Source organism: Brachionichthys hirsutus, chromosome 6 (assembly GCF_040956055.1).
Source record: "Brachionichthys hirsutus isolate HB-005 chromosome 6, CSIRO-AGI_Bhir_v1, whole genome shotgun sequence".
NCBI classification, from domain to species: Eukaryota; Metazoa; Chordata; class Actinopteri; order Lophiiformes; family Brachionichthyidae; genus Brachionichthys; species Brachionichthys hirsutus.
Window position 1 is genome coordinate 6,400,396 of NC_090902.1, and position 10,620 is coordinate 6,411,015.

The window sequence follows — 10,620 nt, forward strand, 5'->3', positions numbered from 1 at the left end:
AATAATAATTGAAAAACAACAAATATAGTGGACAACTCTGACAACACTAAAAAATGCATATCCTCCACCAGATTAGCTGCTTTGCACATCCGGTATGTCCTGCTGTTGCCCTGTCTGAGGGCAGTTGTTGTCGGGAGTCAGCTGAGCTCAGGTCACGACCCAACAGGACAAACTTCTATGACGTAACGGGCAGCTTGACAGGAGAACATGACGTCAGCAAACAAGCTGTAATGAGAGGAGAGAAGCTTTCCCTCTCATTACAGCGTAGTTTCAGCACAGCGCGCACTTCAACGGCGCACGATGTTCCGCTGACGCGCCACATGCCAGAGTGGCGAGCGCAAGGCCACTTTACGCGAATCGCCAGATCAGTCACACACACACACACACACACACACACGCACGCACACACGCACCCAGTCTTGCATGTTTGAGTGCAAGAAGAACACAACCCGTGAGCAGCTGCTGCCCGATCGAATCCCCCCGTGGCCATCCAGCATCCCGTGCCTCCAGGTTCACGCGCTTGAGCCGCGCATGTTCCCAGTTAACGCGACGAAAGAAGCATCGCCTACCTCGGGTCGCCGCGACAGCTGATGAGAAGCTTCAGTGGATGAGCAGCGAAGTTTGGACCAGTCGGGACAAACTGATCATCTGGTTGATTTGCACGCTGAACGCTTGTTTGAGATGTTGCTGCCCAGTTCGGCTGCGCGCAACGGCGCGCTCCCACTCTCTCTCTCGATTGCGGTCCCCAAACGCTCTCCAAGGACACGTGGATGAACCCACGGGGGACGGGAATAGTTTATCACCCACCCCCAGCGGCAAGTCGGGATCGTTTGCGCACACAGCGCTCCTCTGCGCGTGCAACAGAGCCGAGCTGTGCGCGCCCACCCACACTCCTTCTCTTCCCATCCCCTGCGCCCTCCCTCGTGGTGTCGCTGTCGTTAAGATGCACGCACAGCCAATCGGTGTCTTGTTGCGCAGCTGAATTACTGGTAGCGATGGAAATATGTTGAGATATTTATTACTGAACACATTTTATAGAGAAAGACATTTTGCTTGATACCCTCCATCTACCCTCCATCACGTTTTTCTGTTTGACCTCGAACTCAAAAAGTGCAAAAAAAATTAAATAATGTAAAACCAGAAAAGCACTCAGAGAGCACAGACCTCCGCCAAGCAGCTCATTCGCCTCCTAATTGGATTTACACCGTCCACATGGTGACTACCGACCTGCAGTCAAGGTCATGGGCTCAAAACTGAAGATGGGAGAAGCTTTTTCCTCCTGGACGTCGGTGAACCAACGGCGTGGTGCCAAAAAAAACAAGGGTTTGTCGGGGGACTTACTGAAAACAGTTCTGAAAAGGAAATGTGACAGATGTTGAACAGTGGGGGGGCTGGAGACGTGGACAGGTTGCTGTCTTAATTAGCTCCTTTGTGGCAAGGTTCTCATTCATTCATGAGAGGAGAAGAACAGCTCGGTGCTGGAGGGGGGCTTTGTTTCTGTTCGTCTGCCTCCACCCTCGATTATCCCACTGTCAGTCGCCATTTCCCTAACACACTGTCATTGACTGGATTTTGTTGGAGGATCATCCCCATTTAATCTGTTAAAACACAATTTGATGCTGAATAAAGGAAATCCACCGTGGAGGGAGGGGGTTGAAATAATGAAAGGGGCCTCGGGCAGCGATGAATATTTACATACAATCTGCAAAATGTGACCGCCCTGGATGTGGCAAAGATGATGCTGACACTATAGGATTCTGTGACTATTTCCCACTTTGCATTTGTGCCAGGGAGTCTGGACCCCCCCAGGGTGTAGGGTGTCCACAGGACTCAAAATCCAATGTGGCAGCTGGGTGTTTGCTCCAACGTGTGAGGACTGCTAAAGCTGTTTTTCATTTGAGGACAGGCCATTGCTAGTTGGACGGTTTACCGTCATGGTTCAAGTCATGTCAGGGCAAAAACGGCCGCTGTGAAAGAACCCCTGAACTGCTGATGGCTTCGTCTGATGCAGTCCAATATCGTTTATCTCGCCAACTTCAATGATGCAGCAATTCGTGTACAGAAAGCGTTACACCGTATTGTGCTTTTCAGGTCACACTGGCCCGCCGCTTCGCTGTAATTTAAACCCAGAATCTACCAATAGGCCTTTCTGCTTCTAGATCATGGTAAAAAAAAATCCGGTCAAACACATTGGGAAGCTCATCATAGTCGACAAGCTCCCACGTATTTCCTTATTCAGTCTTCTGCCGCTCATGGTTTTAAAGGGAATGAACATATTTATTAAAGATTACAAAATCAAACAGTCAAAGCTCAAAATTCCCTTTCGTGTTGTTCTAGGATAGCATGTCTTTTTTCAAAACTTCCCTGTGTTTAAAGACTGAAGAATCTTTAAAGGCAGTATTTGGACACGATCACTTTGTATTCCTATGGCTTTCCCCACTGTGTTTCCATCTTACATGCACAGCACAGGCACGTGCATTATACATGCCGGAGTTTCTTTCCTTGACGTACAGAAAGGCTCATGATGGCTGCAAGTAAACGATTGGAGTTCGTAACGTGCAGAAAAAGCGTAACAATGAGCCTGCAAACGCAAATAAGAGCGCCATACCTACTTGACATGAATGCGAAAAAAACGGGATTAAATATACTAAAATAACAGGTTTGCCGGTTTCTTTTATGTGGAAGGAACTGTGTTGTTTTTATTTGACTTGTTGGCTTTATTTGACTTATTTGACTTGTTTGACTTGTTCTGTGCTTTGTCCAAACAAACCTGCAAGATCTGCAAGAGGTCGCAAGAAGGATCACATCAGTCTTCACACAACCCCATAAGGCCAATAAAGAGCACTGAGAACTGAGAATGACCCATTTTGATGTTGTTTGGTGTATAAGTACAACAATGCATGGACAAGCAATATACAACCCAAGGTTGACAATACGTTTTTGTGTTTCTCACAGTTAATAATAAAAAAATAAATAATAATTTATCTTGAGACATAAAAAAGTTACTTTTCAAATGTGGATAGCTGCAAGCTTCCAGTCTCATAATAAGAATGAAACAAAGAGACACAAAAATCTTGGAACTTCTATGAAGAGCTCGGCTGCATGCCTGGAGCCAAATGCAAAATCATCATGCATAATTGTAGGCTTCTAAGAACTGCATAATACTGTAACCATTACGTAAATATGTCAGTGGCTTAGGGTCTGTTCTCAAAATGCTCTAAATGTTTTAGCATTTGAGGTTTAAAAAAAAAAAACATCTTTGTTTAGCAGCTCCCAGGATTTGACTGCAGGCCTCGATGGTAGGATTAGTGTTGATGTAGCCAGCTGCTGTTTCAGCTCACTGTCCACTTGGTGTCATCGCATCACGATGTCGGATGCTTTGTTTTTAGCGTCCTTACAATGCGGTCAATTCCTTTGCAGGTCTAAAGGTTTCATGCTAGAACTAAGCCAAAATGAACATGTCATCAAACCTTTACTGCCGAGGAATGATTGCCAGTTTCAAACCCTGGATGAGCTGCCATTATCCTGAAACCCTGTGTACTACAGATACAGCTGGCAGCAACACACGGAGCTCTGTCATTACCCTGAGATTGAATCGAGAAGGATTTAATGAGTTTAGCACTCACTGTTATTGAATCTTAAAGAGGTGAGCGTACCACAAAGTTGTGACAGACGGGTTGGATGGTGGAGCACAAAGCAAAAGCGGCAACAGAGAAATAACAAAAGTACTGGGCGCAGCGACGGTAAGGAGACTCACTGTAATGATCACATTTAGGCCATTGTATGTTGCTGTCTGCTTTTGTCCAAATCTGTAAACCTTGACACTCGATTCTCCGCAGCAGACAGAACAGCCAGAAAATACCCCTTGCCGTTTCCATTAGCACTCACGATGAGATTGTAAAAAGGTTCGGAGGCTGCATGATGCTGTCATTCCGGTGAGCATGTCATGGAAATACAACTTTGAGGCAGTAACCCCCCCCCTGCAGGAAGCCCTGCAGGTATTGCAGAGTGTGCGATCTGTGCTTTTGTATGCCGATGCCATTAAGACGACGACGTACAGTATTTGCTGCGCGGGAGATTTACTCTATTGTACTCTATCAATACACAGAGCTTATAGGACTTCCATACGTACAGAAAAATGAATGAAATTAATGAAAAAATGAATTGATATTTAATGAATTCAGTTTTTTTACAACCGATGTCACACTCATGCTTGGTTTATATAGTGAGGTACAAAATAAGACGTGGCTGCAGACTTACAACTTACTCTAAAATGTCGATTCTTCTCCATCTCAATGACCTGAAAAGTGGATGGGACCCTGGTTTCAGCTCTATGGACATGCATCGCTGGCATTCTCATCAATATGTCCCAATATACAACAAACGCCATGTACTGCATCGAGCCTCAGGACCACACAGGCACGCATTCATCAGCAGTGCCAATCAGTCACTCCTCACAACAGGACAGGTTTCATAGGCATTCATGGCCGTTTCAGAAATATATTGTTTAAAAAATGTGTTCCTAACCAAATCGTCCTCATTACTCACACCGAAGACAAATGCGATTGTGAGTTTGTAAATAAACATGTCCACTGTTCTGGCATTCTCGTGAGAGCTGTGCTATGATTAGCCACGAGGAGGTGGATTTTAAAAGGCAGACCGAAAGGAAAGCGGGTCAATTTAAAAGAGTGCTCCTGTCATTTCTAGCCTGAATGCAGACGGCAGACATTAATGACATGCATTAAATCTTGCTAAGCTTTAATTCGATCTTCATAAAAGATATTGTGTTCTGTGAGTGATTGGTTTTTCCATTTCAAGCCACTGACAAGACTGTAGCTATAATCGATAATGTGATTCAATGCACTCATGCTACTGAACCTAAATCACAGTTTCAGCAGTCAAGATCTAATTCTGTTTGTCTGCAACAAGGAGGTTGGATCCAGAGGATTAGCCTCTTGGGTGCATTTCCAATATAGAAAATATAATGAAATGCCATGGAAGTGGGTCATTAGTGGAGACAAAACTGATAAAAGCCCTCAAGGCTGCACTTTTATTTTTTTACACGATAGAATAAATTTGATGTCAGGGCTAAAGTGGAAATATTTTAGAACTTTATTTTCCAAACAGTGCACAATTAGACAAATTACGAGTGAGACAGATCTTTCCTTTCGTGCGTTTAGCCATGATTCTTTCATTCAATTTGTCTCCCTTAAAGATGATCAATACATTGATTGCTATTCCAATTTTGACCCTTTGCACATGTGAGGATAGTGAGTTTATAGATAGGTTGATTGATACTTTATTAATCCCAAGGGAAATTCCAAATTATGTAGCAAAGCAAGGGACACCCCCCCCCCCCCCCCAACTCTTAAATACTTTTTATGGTGAAGCAGCTTTTCCTGAAGTAAATACACAATCATGTTTTTAAAGAAGCCACAGCTGAGTGAATATTTGAGAATACCAATATTAATGTGGTTAAACAGTGTTTTTTCTTCAGATTAATCAACATGACTTTATAACAGTTTGGAAAACAATGAGTTCATACAAATCTTTAAATCTGCCACAATGGGAACTGCTGGCATTTTTTAGAGAGGGAGAGAACCTCCTTTGGCACTGAAAATGAATTTGAAAATGTTTTTGTATCAGCATCACGATTCCAATTTATTCATTTATGTGCGTGTTCAGAATACAGAACACATTACTGTATGGTGGTATCTTAAAAACAGACACCTAAAAGTTAAGCATAAAGCTTTTATTTATTTGTAAACGTCCGCAGAAGAAAATAAGATTATACTTTAAAAAAAAATGCTATATGGTTTCAAACCACTGATCTATTTGAACTTCAAAAAAGTTGGAAAGCAATATGGTGGAGAAATAAAACAAATAAATCATAGCAGCAGTGAATAATAATGGTTCCACATAAATATTTATGTGTTAATACTTTCATATTTCTCCAGCCTCTATTTCTGAGAGGAAGAGTGCTATTTATATTTTTAAACTGGGAACAACATCAACAAATTTGCCTTTAAAAGTATGACTTTAATCTCTTTATGTCTAATGCAAAGAATTAAGAAGATAAAGTGCTTTCTGGCCATTTCTACGAACATCCATGAAACATTAAGTGACCTAGCAATGACTGAAATGTGTGGAAGCCGATACCCACTGAGAAGAAGTGATATACTGTGTGTGTTAAAAGCCGGGGCTCTGATGGGCAGAGAGCTTAAACAAAGCTCAGGGAAAACCGAGGTTTCCTTAGCCAGGAAGACAGAATGAGGAAAAAGATACTGCATGGTAAAAAAAAAAGAAAAATAGGGAAAGCTAAATATCAAGAGCAATGGTATGGGAAAGAAGTTAGAATTCATGAGACCAAGTCCTCACTGTCAAGACCTCTTTTTCCTGACGGCGGTAATTACTTCCTTTGCTTAACTCAAGGCCTGAATGTCGTCCACAAGCCGCTAATGCCCGCCCCTCTGCGCTGCATGCTCCTGTGATGAGGGATTGACCGTTAAGAACTTGTGCTTTACTTTTCTCCAATCCAAATCTAAGCAGTGGGGTGAAATCTTCAATATGACTGGGCAGAAGGGGAAAAATTACCCTCAGAGTGTGAGAGAGGTTTTGGATTAAGTACCATATATCTCAGTAACGAATCGGATTTGAGCTCGCCTGGCCTGGTGCCTTGGCCAATCACAGCCTTAGGCGGAGGCTCAACTCCATTCCACATCAGGGCGAGTGATTGCTATACCGGTAGCTCTGTGCTGATACACAGGAAACTAAGAAGTGCTAAGAACTCATGCTAATTTTCAATAGATATTTTTTCATCATTAGTTTCAATACCATTTCATAAACGACGGGAGTAACAAGAAACATGTTTCTTTCATGATGGGAACATTTTATGCTTAACTGTCAAATCAATGCTGGGCACGAATGCACAATTTATTTGATGGTTAGGCTTGTTCTAAAACTAATGACACGCATGAATTAAATGAATTATTACACATATCATTATGCCACCAAGTGCCTTTTCACTGTCGTTCGTGTTCACACACTTATGGCCTCACATTACTTTTAAATCTGTGGCGTCAGTGTCTTCTATTTGCGTTCACTGCCCTCTAGCGGCAACAGTAAGTATAGATTTGTCTTGATCGTCACAAGGAGGCTTTCTTTGTGACAAGATTTGCCTTTATTTATCTGTCTCCCTCTCGTTTCTGTCAAGATTATCATGTTAAGATTATCAAAATGCATCGATAATTCAGATAATCTAATCTGTGAAATTTAAAACGGATGGATGATTGCAAAGGGATTCTTGACTTCTCTCTTTTCACCTCACCCACGGTCATATATTCTAGACCAGTGGTTCTTAACCTTGTTGGAGGTACCGAACCCCACCAGTTTCATATGCACATTCACCGAAACCTTCTTTGATTTTTTTTTCAAATTCAAGACATATAGGTATATGATTTTTTAATGGTGCACAAAATGAACCGTGCATGAACATCACCTTCCTCAAAGAACAAAACCAACACAGTGCATGAATTCACAAGAAATTACGTACTGGCAAATCAGTGTGACTTCTGCTGTTGCCTTTGAGAGACCAGTTCAGATATGAATGGCTTCACCTTGGTGCCACTCTCATGTCATTTTCACAGCAAAGTAGCTCAACATGGTATTGCAAATCATGCAAATACTCCCCGTTAAAAGCTTATTGTATTTAGTTTTTTTGTTTAATGTTTTGTATTGACTTGTCATGCAATATCTTTCAATAAAAAAAAATAAAAAAATCATGCCGGTAGGACGCCGACTCCCATCACGTTCCATGTTGTACATATTCGTCCGACCACTTTCTTTTTTTGTTTGACATAGTTAGTCTGGTGTTGTGATGTGAGATGCGTCTCGTTCCTGTGTTGGGGGGGGGGGGTAGCTCATTGTGTGAATGCGAGTGCGAGTGTGAGTGTGCGGAGAGAGAGAGGGCGCAAGAGAGAGAAACACACGGAACGGAGATAGATGTATGTGAGAGGTATCGAGGAAAAAGGACTTTATTATTAAGTGCAAGTGGAATAAAACAGCTTCAGCTATTTTATTCCACTTGCACTTGGGTAATGTTGGGTTTACAGCATGCAAGTTTTTCCATAATAATGTAATTAATTTAAATGAAAATACCTCAAGTTGAGGGCTGTTCTCTGCCATTTTTAGGTGAGATTAAAAAATAGATTAATTAATTACAGATCCTAATTAATTAATCTCACAAATGTTTTAATCGCTTGACAGCAATAGTTGTAGCAGCTGAAATGGCCTGAATCACCCCCCCATCCAGTTGTTTGATGGTGTTGCAGCTGCCTCTGAAGCCGAGTGCTCTCTGCCCCGCGGCCATTGAAAGTGCTGGAGGGGGGGGGGGTTCTTTGAAAGACAAGTCCCAGTGACAAGGATCAGGCCCTTGTCAAAGCTCACGGTGTTGAGTCCAGCTCCTTTGAGGAATGCCATTTGTGCTGCTCTGTTTTGAGCTGTGTGTTAGCAGGGTGATATGATGGAGCATAGAAGGGGAATATAAAACACTAACAACTAACATGATGAAGGCACATATGTTTCAGGTAGAATGGCAGCTTTATACGTTATTATTGAGTGCACATTTATACAATGTAGGCCTTATAACTGACAGATTTTTTTCTATACAAGTTACGTCAACTGTAGACTATATCATTCTAATTATTGGTCCTGACATTTCAGCTTCAGAATTTATTCCTCAATATCTCGGTTGATTATTGAACAATGTTTATGGAATTGCCCACCCTGCATGACACAGTCACATAGGGTGGGGACTTCTATCTCACCACCAAATGAGCTCACATTCACACAAGCGATGTGGATGAAGTGTCTTTTGTTAAAGGACACAACAACAGTGAACAGGGAATTGACCGGCCGGCCGCTTGATCATTGGACGACCCGCTTAACCACCTGCGCCACAGTCGCCCCTAAGAAAAAGGTTTATGGGGAAGTTCCCCAGTACCTGCTGAAGCGCAAGGAAGAGCAGTGTGGGGCGAAGGAGGAACACGGCAAGCTGAAGAAGGCAGATCAGCCAGTCCGTGGAGACCAGCCAATCTGCCTTCAGAACAGAGCTGGAGAATGCACTTCTGTTAGTACAGTGATCAAAGACAGAAATCTGCACACCAACTTGAATATAATACAGGAAAAGTTGAAATTCCCCCAAACCATTAACAGCAGAGAAAAACTGAGGGAGCTCAGTGTTGTGCCCAGAAGAAAATCATACCACGCAACAACGTGTGGCCTGTATGCCTCCCTCCTGTTGAGCAGCCCCGGAAGCCTGAAATGAGGACGATGGGACAAAAAAAGGTAAAGGAGCCATCTCCAGCCAACTACCTGAAGCACTCGAAGGAGTCCAAGTTAGCTGAGGTGGCATCGTCTTCAAGAGTGTTTCACCCTCTAGCTATCAGGAAACCACCTGTTCCCAAATGTACGGACATCACACCTGTGATAAATCACAAAGAGAAAAACTTTATGAAGGCAGCAAAAGAACAAGTTTTGGAAATAGCAAATAAGACTCCTTCAATTACGGAGGCCAAACACATTACGACAAAGGGCTATGTGGAAGACACTCAGTCCCTGCTAAAGCGCAAGACAAAAAGCAGCGTAAGGTGAAGGAGGAACACGCAGACCAGCCAATCTCTCGGCAATGCGAACCAAGCTCTGACTTCAATCATATTTTCTCATCCCCCCCCCCTCCCCCTCGCACTTGATTTCTAAATTAACGACTATGCTAAAATGTCCCCACTAGAGGGCAGCCTCTACTAAAAGAACTTCTTCCTACAACCTGAACCAGAGCTGTGCCACTGCCCGAGGACATGGTTGCAGCAATAGTCAGTCATTTTCTGTGCTTAATTCACCCCACAGCTACTCAACAATGCGTGGGGTGCCAACTTTTACCACAGCAGAAACAGCAGCATGCCTCAGAGAGAGATGTGCCATTTGTAATTATATTCTTGTGTTCCTGAATTACTGGCCATCTGTAGGCAGCAGGCAATACACTTGTTGGTCAGCTGCCGAGGTCAGGGGGTCATCAGTGTATTCCTGCTGGAGTCGTCTCTATGGCTGTAATGCTTGTCTGGAGGACAGGAACACAGAAAGTTCTTGCTCAATCCAAACAGTTTGGGAACAGATATGGAAATTGACCAAAGTGTAACCATAGCGGAGGCCTGTTAAGTACACACAGATACACAAATAAAGGACTTACAACGTAATTGCATTACATTAGGGAAGAAATAAAGAAAGACAGGCCAAAACATTAATACCCACAGTACGGTCGATCATAGTTATTCATAGTGACAATTTTTCTTTAGGGGAAAGTACAAAAGATCCTTTCAGGTGGTTTGTATATTGGCATCAAATTTAGACACTGCGTAAAACAACAGGCATTTCTGTAAATAGTGAGTGAATACATTATTAAATGGACCCTGTGCTCATTTGCAGTGGGCTGCTAACAGACAGTGGTTCCACCCAGGACAGGTCACCAGTCTAAATCAGGGCTCAGGACACAGCATTCTCACATTCTTATGAACTCCATTGATTTAGTTTCCAATTTCACTGGTAAGTGCACCAGAAGAAAATACA